This window comes from Mobula hypostoma, chromosome 26 (genome assembly GCF_963921235.1).
Source record: "Mobula hypostoma chromosome 26, sMobHyp1.1, whole genome shotgun sequence".
NCBI classification, from domain to species: domain Eukaryota; kingdom Metazoa; phylum Chordata; class Chondrichthyes; order Myliobatiformes; family Myliobatidae; genus Mobula; species Mobula hypostoma.
This window is the reverse complement of record NC_086122.1, coordinates 8,695,542-8,705,933: the sequence shown is the minus strand read 5'-3', so window position 1 is coordinate 8,705,933 and position 10,392 is coordinate 8,695,542. Positions and strand designations below refer to the sequence as shown.

Here is a 10,392-nt window from a genome sequence, read left to right as displayed (position 1 = left end):
TAGCACATTTATTTTTCAACATTGTCCCCTCCTACGTTTACACACTTAGTCCAGCGGTCGTGGAGCATACGGATCTTGAACCTCCAGAGCCGGGGTGATTGATAAGTTTGTGGCCTAAGGTAGAAGGAGATGAGTTATACAGCTCTCGTTACATACACGTGCAGTTCAACTCTTTGAGTGATTACGCAGAAAGTTTGAAGTTAATATCTCATCTCCTTCTACCTCAGGCCACAAACTTATCAATCACCACTCGTACTGTCACATGACTGGCTCTATGTTCCAATTTCAGTGACATTGCTGTAAAAACTCATGTTTCTTATCTGCTCCATGCTACAACCCACGTGGGACCCAATGTAGGACAGAGGCAAGGCAGCTTGTTCAGTATCGGCAAGGGAATGACCTCTGATCTCAGGAAGCTGCTTCTCCATTACCAACGCCAGAGTTGAACACGCGAGAATTCCTTTGGAGATCTATGGACACTGGGAAAAGAAGTCATAAACTCAGGAGATTCTGCAGATGCTGGAAATTCAGAGCAACGCACACAAAATTGGAGGTGTGGTGGGTATTCTGGAGGGATGTCAGAGGTTACAGCGGGACATTGATAGGATGCAGAACTTGGCTGGGTAGTGGCAGATGGAGTTCAACCCAGGTGAGTGTGAAGTGGTTCATTTCGGCAGGTCAAATGTGGAGACAGAATATAATATTAATGGTAAGACTCTTGGCAGTGTGGAGGATCAGAGGGATCTTGGGGTCCGTGTCTGTAGGACACTCAAAGCTGCTGCGCAGGTTGACAGTGTTGTTAAGAAAGTCTATGGTGTGATGGCCTTCATCAAGAGCCATGAGGTAATGTTAAAGCTATGTAAGACCTTAGTTAGATCCCACTTGGAGTACTGTGTTCATTTCTAGTCACCTCACTACAGGAAGGATGTGGATACTATAGAGAGAGTGCAGAGGAGATTTACAAGTTTGTTGCCTGGATTCGAGAGCATGCCTTATGTGAATAACTTGAGTGAACTTGGCTTTTTCTCCTTGGAGCGACAGAGGATGAGAGGTGATCTGATAGAGGTGTATAAGATGATGAGAGGCATTGATCATGTAGATAGCCAGAGGCTTTTTCACAGGGCTGAAATGGCTAGCATGAGGGGGTGCTTGGAAGTAGGTACAAGAGGGATGTCAGAGGTAAGTTTTTCCACACAGAGGGTTGTGAGTGTTCAGAATGCACTGCCAGTAATGGCAGTAAAGGCAGATAGAACAGGGTCTTTTAAGAGACTCTTAGATAGGTACATGGAGCTTAGAAAAATAGAGGGCTATGCGGTAGGGAAATTCTAGTCAGTTTATAGAGTAGGTTACATGGTCAGCATGACATTGTGGGCTGAAGGGCCTGTAATGTGCTGTAATCTATGTTCTCCGATCTATGTTCAAAATGCTGGAGGAACTCAGCAGGTCAGTCAGCATCTGTGAAGAGTAGTGAAGAACCAATGTTTCAGGCCAAGGCCCTTCATCTGGGAAAAGATGTCAGTGTATTTCCAAGGACAAGAACCGGATGCGTCCCCCTATCCAACAAGTGCACTGCTGGAGACACTAAAGATGCTCATTCTCATTCAACGCGATAGTGGGTGCTGGACTGGTGAAGGTTCCTGGTTTAACACTGGTCAGTCACAGAAGTGCTGGTCTACACAGAATGACATAGGCTTGTGGAAGCATCCTCCCCGTAATATGGAAAGATCTCACCCAAACAACCTTAAAAGCCAATGTCAGCTGCTGGCAGTGTGTGAGAACAGCTACAGTCTAGATCCCCAGTCCCACAACATCCACACTTGGAAACGCTTCTACACTTCCTGTGAGGTTACAGCTGGCTGTCATGGCAAGTGTATGAACTTTGTCTGCAACACATTACTAACGTTTGGGAAATAGTCCCATTAATCAGCTGCTCACCAACACCCCCTCCCCATGGTTCCTAACAACTCAGTGCAACTGATTAAAGAAAAGACAGAATACACTCGATGACTTCTCCTCACGACGGAGTTCTCTGTTCAAAATCGTTTCACTGTCCCCTCCAAGTTATGCTCCTGGGCCAGAGATGGATTTATCCTGAGAGTTCCGGGAGGTCGAGTGTGATGAGGGTCTGGCAGGAAATGAGGTCAAACATCAGGTCAGTCAGGGCATTATTAGTTGGTAGAACAAGGTAGAGGGATCCTGGCATCCTCTCCTGCTCCTTATGTTTTTCTGTTCCTGTAACCAGAACCAACTGATTCATCAACACAATCGGTTCTGCAGGTGTGAAAATCTAAGTAAAACACTGAAAATGCTGGAGGTAAGGCAGTGTCTGTGGAGAGGAATAAACAGTCAACATTTCAGGTTGAGACCTTTCAGAAGGATTGTTGAAGGGTCGTGCCCCAAAATGTCAACTGTTTATTCCTCTCGGTAGATGCTGCCTGGTCTGGTGAGATCCTCAAGCATTTTATGTGTGTGTTGACAACTGATTCACCATTAACATTGTCGTGTATGGTATCACAACATTACTTAACACGAAAAGCTCCTGAATCACCCTTATCTATCTCCTTTGTGCTTGGCCTTTAAGTGCCTTTACCGGAAATACTAAATCCCAGTTGTTTTGTCCATGGCCCCAGTGAAGACACTGGATTCAAGTTCCTTGTAGTGGAGGAAGCCACAGATACCTGTCAGAACTGACTACAATCTCCTCTGGTCCTAGGTGAAGTGAACTGTCTATCCATGGGCCTCCATAGTCTAACTCTGAAGAAGCACCACCAGAGTGATGGGGTCACAATTGGCTTGATCCAAGGAGACGGCACCAGATGTTACTCCTCACACCTATCGACATTCAGCCAGTCCCTGTATTTTGTAGACCTACAGTCAGGTGATGCACAGAACCCAGCACCGTGGTACCAGTGTACAGAACCGGGGTGCTTTCCCCTGTAAGCAGAGGTTGGACAAACTAGGGTTGTTTTCGCTGGAGTAGCAGAGGCTGGCGAATTCCTGTTAGAAATTTCTAGAATTATGAAGCAAAAGGTGAGAGTAGAGAGCATGTGTCCTTTTCCCAGTGTTGAAATATCTAATACTAATCTAATATCTAATACTGCATGCATTTGGGATGAGGGAGAAATTTCAAAGTAGATGTGTGGGGCAATTGTTTACCCAGAGAGTGTGTCTGGAATGCGCTACTAGGGATGGCAGAAGCATATATGATAGAAGTTCTTAAGAGGCTCTCATACAGTCATAGACCTGAGTGTTTGGTGGAAACCACCTATGCCATTGGACCTGGACTTCTGAGCTCAAGAGAGTGGGACTGCCCCTCTGCAACAGTGTTTCCACTTTAAAAACGCTCCCGTACAGGTTTCTCTGTGCAATTCAGCACAGCAGAAGAAATGAACAAATCTGTCGTTGGCCATGGATGACCAATCAATCAACACCAGATAGACACATAAATGTGCAGAAAATAGAGAGATATGGAACATGAGCAGGCAAAGAAAGGTTCAGGTACCCATTAGTGTAATTAGTTTAGCACAATGTTGTGGGCCGAATGGCCTGTTCCTGTTCTATGTTACATGTTTTAAAAAACTTTTAGTGACCTGTTATCTGGGAAGATATAAACACAGCAGTAAAAATATTTTCAAGTCAATTTGATTGTCATTTGACTTTTTCCAGACCAGGGTGTAAAGCACAGTATTACACTTAACACATATATAATACAGAATAACTTAGGAAAGCATGAATTAAATCTACAAATGAATTATGCATAAATAAACAAAATAAAGTGCATAAATTAAACATTGTAGGTTACACAACAAATTAACTGGTGACACTTAGAATGTGATGCGCAGGGTGTTCAGAAGCCTAATGGCCGGAGGGAAGAAGATGTTTTGTTTTGCCTTTATGCTGCCTTATGGTAGAAAGCCAAATAGTGAAAAAAAAACAAATGCTGGAAGTTATGCGTAGGAACAGGAAATTCGCACCAGGTCAGACAGCATCCAAGAAGAGAGAGAAAGGAGTTAATGTTTCAGGCTGAGGAAAAGTTGGAGTCAGCCCTGTTTTGAGTTGCAGAAAAAGAAAGCAATGAAGAGCACAAAGGATGTCTATGTTTGGGTGGAGACCAAGGGACATTGGTAGGCACAAGTCGAGGTGGTGCCTGGTGAGAGATGGTGGGGAGGGTTGTTAACTATAGCTGATTTGTCCTGAGGAGGTGTAAATAGAGGGGGATGGATGAAAACAGAAAAACATGTTTCAGTATGAACTTACTTCTGTGTTTAAAACAAAGTGGGTTCTGCAGCAAGGCAGACGTGGAACTCACCTGCAATCAGCTACAAGTTTAACTGAGTAAAGCCTACGCTCAGAGTAAATAGGGCACCTTTAGCTTGTGGTATGCCAAGTATCGGATACCTCCAGCTACACATTGGGGCATGTGCTTGTCTCTTGAAGTGATGTGAAAGGTGCAAGATAGAAGACACAGTAAAATAAGCAAGTGTGAGGCTTTGCACTTCAAGAGATAATAGTACCGTATAAATGGTGAAACAAGATTTATGGTGGTACAGAGGGACCTTGGTGCATTTGTTCACAAAATACACAATGTAAATAGACAATTAGCAAACAATTACGAAACTGAATGTTAGCCTTCACTGCAAGAAGGTTAGAATGCAAGATTAGAGAGGGGCATGCTGAGGTTGTGCAGCAGGTTAGTGACACCAACTTCAAAGCTGTTGTCTATAGTTTTGAGCAACACACACAAAATGCTGGTGGAATTCAGCAGGCCAGGCAGCACCTATAAGAAGAGGTACAGTCGCCGTTTCAGGCCAAGACCCTTCGTCGGGACTAAATTCCCCGTCTCTCCTTCCCCCACCATTACTCTGCAACCCCGTCTCCCTCAGATCCCACCGTTAGCTCCTGGGGCCTCAGAGGCTCCATCTTCCTCTCACCCCAACCCTCCCCTCTCCACTGACACCACCAGCCTCCCTCCCCCTCCCCCCTCTGATCCAGCTGTCAACCGTGCCGGGTCTTTACCATCCCCTCCGACCTTCAACTCTCAGAGGCAGAGTGCTCTGTCCTCAGTAAGGGCCTCACCTTTGTCGCCCTTCGCCCACACCTCAGCAAGTTCCGCGTGCGCCATGACGCTGAACTCTTCTTCCGCCATCTCCGTCTCCGAACCCATTTCTTCGGCAAGGACTCTCCCACCCCCACCGATGACCCCTTCTCCCATCTTCAAACCTCCTCCTCTTCATGGACACCCCGGTCTGGTCTTCTGCCTGCTTCAAACCTCCTCCTCTTCATGGACATCCCGCTCTGGTCTTCTGCCTGCTCTGGATCTCTTCATTGCTAACTGCCGAGAGGATGTCAACCATCTCGACTTCACCACACCTTGTTCCAATTCCAACCTCACTTTTTTTTAAAGCAGTCAGCCCTGACAAAGGGTCTCGGCCCAAAACTTCAACTGTACCTCTTCCTATAGATGCTGCCTGGTCTGCTGCGTTCCACCAGCATTTTGTGTGTGTTGCTTAAATTTCCAGCATCTGCAGATTTCCTCGTGTTTGCATCTGTAGTTTTGATCTCTTTACCTAAAAAAGTTTACCCTGGAGACAATTAGTGGATTCACTAGCCTAGAAAGATTCTGAGGAAGCAGGGGATATCCTTTGGGGAAAAGACTGGGTGAGTTTCATCAATGTTTTCTGGAATTTAAAGAAATGAGAGATGATATCATTGACAAAGACACAATTCTCCATGGGACTCCTGAACTGTTTCCAGTGGCTGGAGATATTTGGAAAAGATTCCTTTCACAGAGTTGGAATTTTCTACTTTGGAGAGCCGTGGATGCTCAGCCATATTGTATATTTAAGAGCGAGACCAACGATTCTTGTGACAACAAGGACCTGAGGGCTAGACAAGGTCTGTGGGATCGGCCATGACCTCACTGAACGATGGTGCAGCCTCAGGTTCAGAATGGTGACTTGGTTATGGTCCATTTCACTTTGGGCTAAGGGAGATAAATCCATGGATTCACTGTAGTGGCCCTACCATCTGGAATTCCTTCCCCTATCTCTCCCTCCTTTCTTAATGAATTCCCTGAAATCCACCTTTCCTGCCCTGATATTTCTTTCTTCACTGTTCTCCTGGCTGTGCTTCTGATCCACTGTTGGGTGCTCTGCAGTTAAAGGAACGCTCCAAATGCAGGCTGATCCGGTGGCTGATTCTGACTCCAGGTCGAAATGTGTTATGAGCTCTGATCATTAAAGTTACCCACACACTGAATGGTCCGTGCATGCTAACTCATTATTGGCACTATTTATTTATTTTGTAATTTGTAGTAATTTTTATATCTTTGGACTGTTCTGCTGCCACAAAACAACAAATCTCACATCAAAAATCAGCGATAATAAACCTGATTCTCATTAGTATTCAATTATATTTAATCTGTTAACACAATGGGTTTGTTGGAATCCACTTATGGGAACATTTCCACTGACAAATTAATTGTATATGCACAGAAGAGCAAGATGTATTCACTTATCAAGTTCCAGCATTCTATTAGATTATTGATTTCCTTAGGGCATAAGAGACCATTCATCCCATTGAGTCTATGCCAGCCTTCAAAGAAATCCCATTAATCCCATGCCACGACTCATTTCCTTGAAACCTATTCTCTTCCACATGTCCATCAACACTACGCTGGGAGGCCTAGCAAGGATGGGAAGGACCCAAGTGCTGGAGGATCCGGGACTAAAATCAAGACGCGAGATTTCAAGACTGAGATAAGGAAAGGGCCCTTGAGTCAATGCTAGACAAGAACCTGATGAGACTAGACGGGAATCCGAACGAGACAGGAATTCTAAACGCAATTGCAGACTGAACCAAAGTTGGGCTGGCGATTGAGTACTGAACGTGAGTTCAAGTGCTCTTTAAATGTCCAAATCTTGGCGCCAGGACATGGCTGCCAATCAACAGAGTGGGCAGAATCTTTAAGGAACCATGCCAGCTATCCATACTATGGAGAATCAGAGCGTCTAAACCTCAGAGGCTGGTCCGGTCAGGTGCATACCACAACAAACATTCATTAAGTTTCCTGCCACCAAACCGAAGTAAGCTGCAGAGTTGTAAAATTGGTCAGCTCCATCATTGGTGCTAGTCTCTGGAGTATCCAAGACACCTTCAAGGAGCGATGACTCAAAAACGATGGCATCCATCATTAAGGACCCCCACCTCCCAGGACATGCCCTCTTCTCATTGTTACCATCAGGGAAGAGGCACGGAAATCTGAAGGCACACACTCAGTGATTCAAGAACAGCTTCTTTCCCTCTGCCATCCGATTTCTAAATAGACACCGAACCCATGAACACTACCTCACTACATTTCCAATTCTGTTTTTGCACTACTTATTTATTTTTACAATTTAATATACACACACATATATATAAAAATATATACTTATTGTGATTCACAGCTTTTTTCAATTATAATATACTGCACGTACTGCTGCCACAAAGTTAACAAATTTCACCACATGAACCTGATTCTGATTCTTACCCAAAAAATACATCTAGGAATAGAGTCAAAGTTAATTTGAAGGTCAAGATTACTCCCCTGTGCACAAGTACATGTGGGCACAGGTGTACTGAGATGACAGCATCGCAGGCTCATGGCGTCAGATGTGTAGCCTGAAATAAAATAAATTATGCAGAAATAATTGGAACAAAAGCAAAATAAGTAAATGATTTAGCACCATGAAATACATAAAATAAAGTACTTTATGAGTTACTTCAATGTTTTCTTTTATATAATAGGAATGGAATTAATTTATTAAGTTTACATTGCAAACTCCCACTTGAAGAGTTCGGGATGCTTTGTGATACTGCTGACCCTAATTTATCAGGATTAAGTTATACAAAAAAAATGTTACCAGATGCTTCGGCACCATGAAATAGATAAAATAAAGTACTTCACAGCAAGTCATTTTTTTGTTCTATTGGCAAAGAAATTAATTTATTCAGTCTACAACTACCCATTTAAACTCTTTGAAAAAGTTTGGATGCTTTGTGATGCTGTTGGCTCTGACTTCTCACAAATAAGTTGTTCAATTAGATCAATGATAACAAATAACTTAGCATGATAAAGTACTCTCAAACAAGTTTCTTCATTGTTTTTTTTAAAATGATGGTAATGGAATGAATTTATTCAGTCTATATTGCAAACTCCTGTTTGAAGAATTTTGGATGGTTTGTGATACCATTGGCTCTAACTTCTCAGGGTTAAGTTAGGATGTGGGAGGGTGCCACAGCGTTCGGGTGAAACTCATGTGCTCATGTGAAGAATGTGCTAACCCCTCAAAGACATCACTGGAGAGGGAACAGTGCACAGCTTATAGAGCCACTGCTTCACAGCTCCAGTGACCCAGGTTGAATCCTGACCCTGGGTGCTCTCTGTGTGGAGTTTGCAGGCTCTCTCTGTGACCATGTGGGTTTCCTCCGGGTGCTCTGATTTACGAACACATTCTGAGGTATATATTTACCGTAATTCATAGTTTTTTTTCTATACTCATTATGTATTGCATTGTACCACTGCTGCAAAGTTAGCAAGTTTCACGACATATGCCAGTGATATTAAACCTGATTCTGATTCATGCAGGTTGGCAGGTTATTTAGTAAGTTGTCCCCAGTGTGGAGGTGAGTGGTAGAGACTGGGGGAGGGGATGTTGAAAGCAATGGGGGGAGAATGGAGTGCAACTAGCAGAGGACTAATGTAACTAGTAAGTACTTGGTATTCAGAAGGACCTGTTTCCACACTGTAGGACTCTGTGGGTCAACATCAAATCTGGGTCAGTGGTGCATTATCTCTGAACCCTTGTGACTCCCCATGCTGACTTACACCTAACTTTTCTTCTCAGACTTAGTATTAATCTACGTCAGTTCTCCTGTCTATGATTTTTCTTTGGAGAACTGAGTGCTGAGATTTCCATGCTTCCACTACCCAAAGGGTGCGGTCACAAGAAACTGCCGATTCTGGAATCTGGAGTGACAGACAACCTGCTGGAGGAACTCAGTGGGTCGCGCAGCATCTGTGGTGGTGGTGGGGAGAGGGCGCATGATAAGGAATTGTTGTTATCCCAGATCAAAACCTTACATCTGCAAAATCGTCTAGAGTATTGGTCAATGACAAATAAAGAGGTGTGATCAGGCCGGGTTCCAGTAGAACAAGCTCCTTGATGCCCAGGTTGACAGCTGTTTTGACCTTAGCTTTCTGTAGTAGGATTACTTTTACAATGAGTAAAAGGCATTATATACAACCCAGTACATAGCACATCACAGCACAATACAGGCCCTTCAGCCCACAATGTTGTGCCGACTTTCTAACCCACTCTACGATCAACCTAACCCTTCCCTCATAGTTTGCCCTCCATTTTTCTATCATCCATGTGCCTCTCTAAGAGTTTCTTAACTTCCCTAATGTATCTGCCTCTTAGCAGGGCATTCCACACACTCTCCACTCTCAGAGCAAAGAACTTACCTCTGACATCCCCCCTATTTTTGCATCCAATCACTTTAAAATTATGACCCCTACTATTAGGGGTTTCTGCCCTTGGGAAAAAGCCTCAAGCCATCCACCCAGTCTATGCCTCGCAACATCTTATGCACCTCTTTCGAGTTACCTCTCATCCTCCTTCGCTCCAAAAAGAAAGGCCCATGCTCACTCAACCTATCTTCACAAGACGTGCTCTCTAGTCCAGGCAGCTTCCTGGTATATCTCCACTGTACCCCCTCTACGATTGTTGATAGGTCCTACCCTCACCCTATTGTAATAGCCTGCACTATTACAATATTTTAAAAAAATTTTTAAATTTCAAGATATACTTTATTCAAAAATAAAATTATATACAATAAACCATTCAATGACTCTGAATCCTTAACATATGTTTCCCTTATCGTCTCTACATATCCATACTTTTGGCCACCCACGTGACACTCCGTTGGTTCACCTTACCACACCATTGTTGAGGGGTATACTCCTCACCACCCGACCCCTCCCACTCCCGCGGGAGAAGAGCTCTAAATCGTGGTCCTTCCCCACCGGGCCCTTGCGGTGGCTGCACCGAGTTTCAGTGCGTCCCTCAGCACGTACTCCTGCAGTCGAGAATGCGCCAGTCAGCAGCATTCTCCCACGGACATCTCCATGTGCTGGTAGATCATCAAGTTTCGGGCCGACCAAAGAGCGTCTTTCACCGAACTGATGATCTGCCAGCAGCACTGGATGTTGGTCTCTGTGTGTGTCCCCGGGAACAGCCCGTAGATCAGAGAGTCCTCTGCTAAGCAGCTGCTGAGGATGAAACGTGACACTAGCCCGTCCATCCTCCTCCACACCCTCTCTGCGAACTTGCAGTGACATTTATTTAG

At 44.4% G+C, this 10,392-nt stretch overlaps 1 long non-coding RNA gene across 1 annotated transcript in view; it reads right to left on the bottom strand.

Moving 5' to 3' along the window:
* Window positions 1–7,633: 7,633 nt before the first annotated feature.
* The window catches only part of LOC134338195 (uncharacterized), a 32,331-nt gene continuing 29,572 nt past the window's right edge, over window positions 7,634–10,392 (bottom strand). Inside the window, exon 3 of the long non-coding RNA XR_010016165.1 lies at window positions 7,634–7,662. This is a non-coding gene — a long non-coding RNA (uncharacterized LOC134338195). The remainder of the gene's footprint in view (window positions 7,663–10,392) is intronic.